The sequence below is a fragment of the Chiloscyllium plagiosum genome, unplaced genomic scaffold, assembly GCF_037043375.1.
Source record: "Chiloscyllium plagiosum isolate Xiang-an unplaced genomic scaffold, Cpla_swu_hap1 HiC_scaffold_23, whole genome shotgun sequence".
In the NCBI taxonomy this organism is placed as follows: Eukaryota; Metazoa; Chordata; class Chondrichthyes; order Orectolobiformes; family Hemiscylliidae; genus Chiloscyllium; species Chiloscyllium plagiosum.
The window spans coordinates 2,753,751-2,760,403 of record NW_028270161.1 but is presented as its reverse complement, the minus strand read 5'-3'; positions in this window follow the sequence as shown (position 1 = coordinate 2,760,403).

Genomic DNA, 6,653 nt, shown 5'->3' with positions numbered 1-6,653 from the left:
CCTCCCCTTCCTCGACCTTTCTATTTCTATCTCAGGCAACCAAATCAACACGGACATCTACTACAAACCGACTGACTCCCACAGCTACCTGGACTACACCTCCTCCCATCCTGCCCCCTGTAAAAACGCCATCCCATTCTCCCAATTCCTTCGACTCCGCCGCATCTGCTCCCAGGAGGATCAGTTCCAAAAACGTACAACCCAGATGGCCTCCTTCTTCAAAGACCGCAATTTCCCCCCCGACGTGGTCGACGATGCCCTCCACCGCATCTCTTCCACCTCCCGCTCCTCCGCCCTTGAGCCCCGCCCCTCCAACCGCCACCAGGACAGAACCCCACTGGCCCTCACCTACCACCCCACCAACCTCCATGTACAGCGCATCATCCGCCGTCATTTCCGCTACCTCCAAACGGACCCCACCACCAAGGATATATTTCCCTCCCCTCCCCTATCAGCATTCCGTAAAGACCACTCCCTCCGTGACTCCCTCGTCAGATCCACACCCCCCACCAACCCAACCTCCACTCCCGGCACCTTCCCCTGCAACCGCAGGAGGTGCAAGACTTGCGCCCACACCTCCCCCCTCACCTCCCTCCAAGGCCCCAAAGGAAACTTCCATATCCGCCACAGATTCACCTGCACCTCCACACATATCATCTATTGCATCCTCTGCACCCGATGTGGCCTCCTCTATATTGGGGAGACAGGCCGGCTACTTGCGGAGCGTTTCAGAGAACACCTCTGGGACACCCGGACCAACCAACCCAACCACCCTGTAGCTCAACATTTCAATTCCCCCTCCCACTCCACCAAGGATATGCAGGTCTTTGGACTCCTCCATCGTCAGACCACAATAAAACGACGGTTGGAGGAAGAGCGCCTCATCTTCCGGCTAGGAACCCTCCAACCACAAGGGATGAACTCGAATTTCACCAGTTTCCTCATTTCCCCTCCCCCCACCCTGTCTCAGTCAAATCCATCAAATTCAGCACCGCCTTCCTAACCTGCAATCTTCTTCCTGACCTCTCCGCCCCCACCCCAGTCTGACCTATCACCCTCACCTTGACCTCTTTCCACCTATCACATTTCCGACGCCCCTCCCCCAAGTCCCTCCTCCCTACCTTTTATCTTAGCCTGCTGGACAAACTTTCCTCATTCCTGAAGAAGGGCTTATGCCCGAAACGTCGATTCTCCTGTTCCCTGGATGCTGCCTGACCTGTTGCGCTTTTCCAGCAACACATTTCCAACCCTTCTTATCATCTCCTATAAAGGTACCCTGACTATTAGCAACTTCAAGAATACCATCTGGAATGCAGAGGAACCTCGATTATCTGAACAACATGGGCAGGAAGTATTTTGTTCGGATAATCAAATGTTTGGATAATTGAATGCCGGATAACACAGTTTAAGCAAGCATCAGGACCTTGCGATCTTGTCCGGATAATCCGAAATTCAGATAATGCCGGTTAATTCAGGTTCCCTGTATACTCCATAATGACAAGGAAGAAAGCAAGTACTGTGGGAATATTAACAAGATGGGCAAAGTTTGCAGGTGTAGAGAAAGACAGAAGAAGAGGAGAATGGAGAGCAGAAGTAGGGCATTCAGTCCCTCAAACCTGCTTCACTCTTCACACAGATCCTGACTGACTTAATGGTGGTCTCACCTTCACATTCCCTTCTGCTCCTTATGCCCTTTGAAGGGCCTGTTTCCACGCTGTGGGGATTCTATGATTTCAGACAGTGTAGCACTCTTGGGTTTACACGGTTTTATAGATAAAGGCTGGCTTTTACTTTCCCACCAAAGACTTTGGAGAATGATGTTTGGCGTCACAAACCCATAATAACTTTGTGCAGAAAGATCGCAATATATATTTTGAACATAACAACAGGATTGTTGGTTAACATTTAGGAGAATATCACCATCTAGTGGTGAATATGTAGAATGCTGTGTGTGTCCTGTAGCTCCTCACACACAAGAGTGTACAGTGTTACACCTTCACTACGACAGGAGATTTTCAAGCAAGTTTAAAGTCTGAAAAATTAATGAGTGATGTTCTATGAGTTAGGAGTTCATTATGATAAGAAGTTTTAGCGTTGAAATCAGTAGTTTGAAGTGAACAGTAGAAGATGCTAGGCTGGAGAGAGACTTTGCCCAGGTAGTAATTGCTTTGAAAATTGCCAGGAGGCCACTGGGGATGAGTGTTGCTCTGAACAATCTTGATAGTGTGATGTCTCCTGTAGATCTGGTGGTACAAGTATTCCATGACAGTGAGGAACCTTCTGGTGAGTCCTGTGCTGACTTCTCTTCGATGCTCAGACAGCTAAATCTATATCTGGGCATTATGCAACTCTCTGCATTCCCCCCAATCTCACTCACTCTCGAGTGTATAATACACAGCCGTGTTCAACCTGAGACCTTTACTGAAGTGAATTTAAGAAGCTTGCCTGCAGTTCGCCTCCTGATAGATGTCACCTGACTATGACACACGAGGATGGACATTATAACATTGCATTTCAACCCACACATGCCCTATTTTTATTAAACAAAAACATGAAGAAAATGTACAATTTGCGTTACATGATTTATTAAATATCCACAATACTGTATTGACAGTTTGTTATTCCAGTCAGCCTCAGTGTATGCAGTACACACACCATCCCTAAATCCTGCTGGCTTCTTTCTGGTTTGATGGTACACGTTGTTGTCAGTCACTCTGGTTGATGTTTTTTCCCAGATAGCATCATTCCCATGTCATTTCTTGTTGCCGTTTGATTTCTGCTGTTGGACTGTTGGAACACTAGATCCTTGTTCATGTTACTGCGTGACAGGGTAATGTGTCCTCTTAGCATGAGTGTAGGGGCATCACAAAACCTTAACATTACCTTTGGAGGGGTTCATGTTTGGACTGCGATGTTGAGGCACTTCACACAGTTCAGTGAAGAACATGATGTTCCAACACACTGGTGTCAATCTGACAGTTTACCCTCTCCCTCTGCTGTACTCACTCCAACAGTCATCAACCATGTCTTATTCTGTGACCTGACTCAACCAGCACAGTGTCAAGGGATTTGTGAGAATCTTCAGCTGTTATCACTCTAATGGCCATTGTACCTGTGTTTTATGCTTCCTCTTCGCCATACACCTCTGTGTATAATGACTCTGCTTCATAAGGGAAACACATTGTTTTCCCCAGGCTGTATATGCTTACTGCTCCTTTCCATAACGTCTTCCTGTTTTTGCATCTTTCCCTTTACCTGTGACTGTTCTGCCCCTGGTGCCTGGTGGATTCACCAGTTTAATGCAAGACCTGGTTTGTTCTGTCATGAACGTGCTCCTGCTCTTGACTTTTAAGGTTTACACATCTGCACATGGCAATCGCTCTCCTTTGTCAATTGTAAATTTATCTTCCCTCAGTAGATATGCTCTCAGTGCAGAATCTCAATCCTGAGTTTACTACAATCATTCTTTAAGTGTGCAAATGTACAGGATTCTGCAAGATGTGTTAATGAAGTTACATATTGATCACTTTGGTCCTTGATGTTAAGTACATTCCATTTACAGTAATGTTCACTTGAGGTTTCCAATCACTGCCTGCAAAGCTTTTAAAATTGCTGTCTTTTTTCTCTTCAGCGAGGTTTACGATAGAATACATTCTGAAACATTCTTCTTAATGGTGGTAAAAGTGTCGTGATTTGTAAATGTCGTTGCTTGTTTAACAAATCTGTTACTACTTCAGCTTTCTGTCATTTCCATAGAGAATAATTCCAATTTCACTTCGTATCCGCCGTCATTTGAAGCAGAGGGGTGAGGGGAAATGATGCAGCTACTTTCTCTGAGCCAGTCTTTTCACTGTGCCTTATTTCACTGGTCTTCTGTTTGTTTAGTGGCAGTTCACAGCTCTGTACATAGCTGTGTCTCTCTGCTTGTAGATGTGCTCTAACAGCTCTGCAACACTCACCCCACTCAAAATAGAACATTGAACATAAAACATTTAACATAGAACAGTACAGCACTGTACAGGCCCTTCGGCCCATGATGTTGTGCCGAGCGTTTATCTTAATCTAAGATCAACCTAAGCCACGCACCCCTCAATTTACTGCCGTCCACGTGCTGATTCGAGGGTCACTTAAAAGTCCCTCATGCCTCTGAATCTACTTCCACCGCTGGCAATGCACTCCACACACCCACCACTCTGCATAAAGAACTTACCTCTGACATCTCCCCTATACCTTTCTTGCGACCCGTTCCTCACAAAGCCATGCTGACTATCTCTAATCAAACTATGTTTTTTTAAAAAATCATAAGTCCAATCTCTCAGAATCCTTGCTTACCACAGATGTAAGACTGACTGGTCTGTAATTCTCAGGGATTTCCCTATTCCCTTTCTTGAACAGAGGAACAACATTTGCCTCCCTCCAATCATCCGGTACAATTCCCATGGAGAGTGAGGATGCAAAGATTATCACCAGAGGCACAGCAATCTCATTCCTCGCTTCCCGTAGTAACCTTGGCCATATATGGTCCGGTCCTTATCCATCTTGATGTTTCCCAGGATTTCCACCACATCCACTTTCTTAATATCAATGAGGCGACATTTTTCTGAGAGTTATGAGACTTCAGAGCTCTCTGTCTCAGGTGGCAGAGGGAGCAGGGGCACTGAATATTTTCAGGCAGAGGTGGATTGATTCTTGTAGACTGAGAAATAAAAGGTGATTGGTGGTAGATAGGAATATGGTATTGGTTTTCATAAGTCGCTTCCTACACCATTTTTAATGTTTGTAATGTGGCTGCGTATTTAACATGAGGTATGTAATAAAGTGAAGTTAACATTGTGCCACCAGTGTGTGTACCTGACCGTATCTACTTGGATGGACATTTGGACCTGATTGTATTTCAATTCAAACATTCTCCATTCTCTCAGCCATGCTGCCCTCTTGATCCCCCACAGCATACTCTGGGCAAGAGGATCCTCTTTCTATTTACTTGTCTCACTTTATTGACAAATGAAAATCTTCCCCATCATTAATCCAATTAATGGCAGCTTTGACCTGGAGGTTGAGTAATCACTTCCTGCTGGGAATGTGCAGCTGCAAAATGCTGAATGAATTCATTATTAAAAAGACCTGAACACGTTCTTAATGAGTAAAAATATCAGCTTTGTTCTCATCTTTTGAGAATACCAGTTTCTGAAGTGGGATAAAGATCCATGACACTGTTAAACACAGTCAGTATGTTAGACCTTGCTACTGATGTGACGCCACCTTTTCTCACATTGACATTATCAACTCAGGATTATTTGTGTTTTTGTCACATTTGGGAGGGAAAGGCTCATGAAGTAATTGTGTCAATGGGTTAATAATCCAGAGTGAAGCCTTGGACACATGGGATTAAATCCCATCAGGATCCCTGGAGGAATTGAAGTTCAAATCTCAAAATCTCAGTCTCAGTGATGGTGACCACGTAAACACCCAGGGAAGGAAATCTGGTGTTATCACCTGGTCTGGTCGACATGTGACTCCAGAACCACAGCATGGTTGATTCTAAACTGCCCTATGATTGGCCCTGGAAGCCAGTCAGTTCCCTAAGTTCATTATCGATAGCCAAACCACACTGGGCTTTCCAATGGCACCCACGTGTCACAAAAGAATTAAGAGAAAAAATTATAAATCAGTAATGTTGCTGTTTCAGGAATTCCAGTAATTGCAGTACCAGTATGTTTTCAATAAGTGAAAATTGGTACCAATGGACATAATGAAATTCCATAATGAAACTGAATGCAGTGTAACAATCCCAGCTACTGATTATATGCCTACGTGGAATGAATCACGGGAAACATAATCAACAAAATGTAGCAACAAACCACATCTGGGATCCTCAAGGGAATGATCAAAACTTAATGAAAGAGGTAAATTAAAAAGACCATCTTTAAGGGGAAGATTTAAGGGAGGAATTCTCACCAATGGGCCTTTTGCAACTGTCAGTGCAGCCAATAATCAATGAAATATGGTGACTTCCAAGAGGCTTCTGCTATAAGAGAGCAAGATCTTCCACCAGGAGGAACTTATTGAGATGGGTTGGAGAGGGGTGATGGAGAGGGGCGATGGGGAGGGGTGATGGAGAGGGGTGATGGAGGGGGGTGATGGGGAGGGGTGATGGAGAGGGGTGATGGGGAGGGGAGATGGGGAGGGGCAATGGGAAGAGGCGATGGGAAGAGGAGATAGGGAGGGGCGATGGGAAGAGGCGATGGAGGGGGACGATGGGGAGGGACGATGGAGAGGGGTGATGGAGAGGGGTGATGGAGAGGGGTAATGGAGGATGGCGATGAAGGGGGGCGATGGAGGGGGGTGATGGAGGGAGGCGATGAAGAGGGGTGATGGAGGATGGCGATGGAGGGGGGCGATGGAGAGGGGCAATGGAGGGGGGTGATGGAGGGGGGTGATGGAGGGGGGTGATGGAGAGGGGTGATGGAGAGGGGTGATGGGGAGGGGTGAGGGGGAGGGGCGATGGAGAGGGGCGATGGAGGGGGGCGATGGAGGGGGGCAATGGAGGGCCAATGGAGGGGATCAATGGAGGGGGTGATGGGGAGGGGCGATGGGGAGGGGCGATGGGGAGGGGCAACTGATTGGCACCACATCCACAAGCATCCATTCCC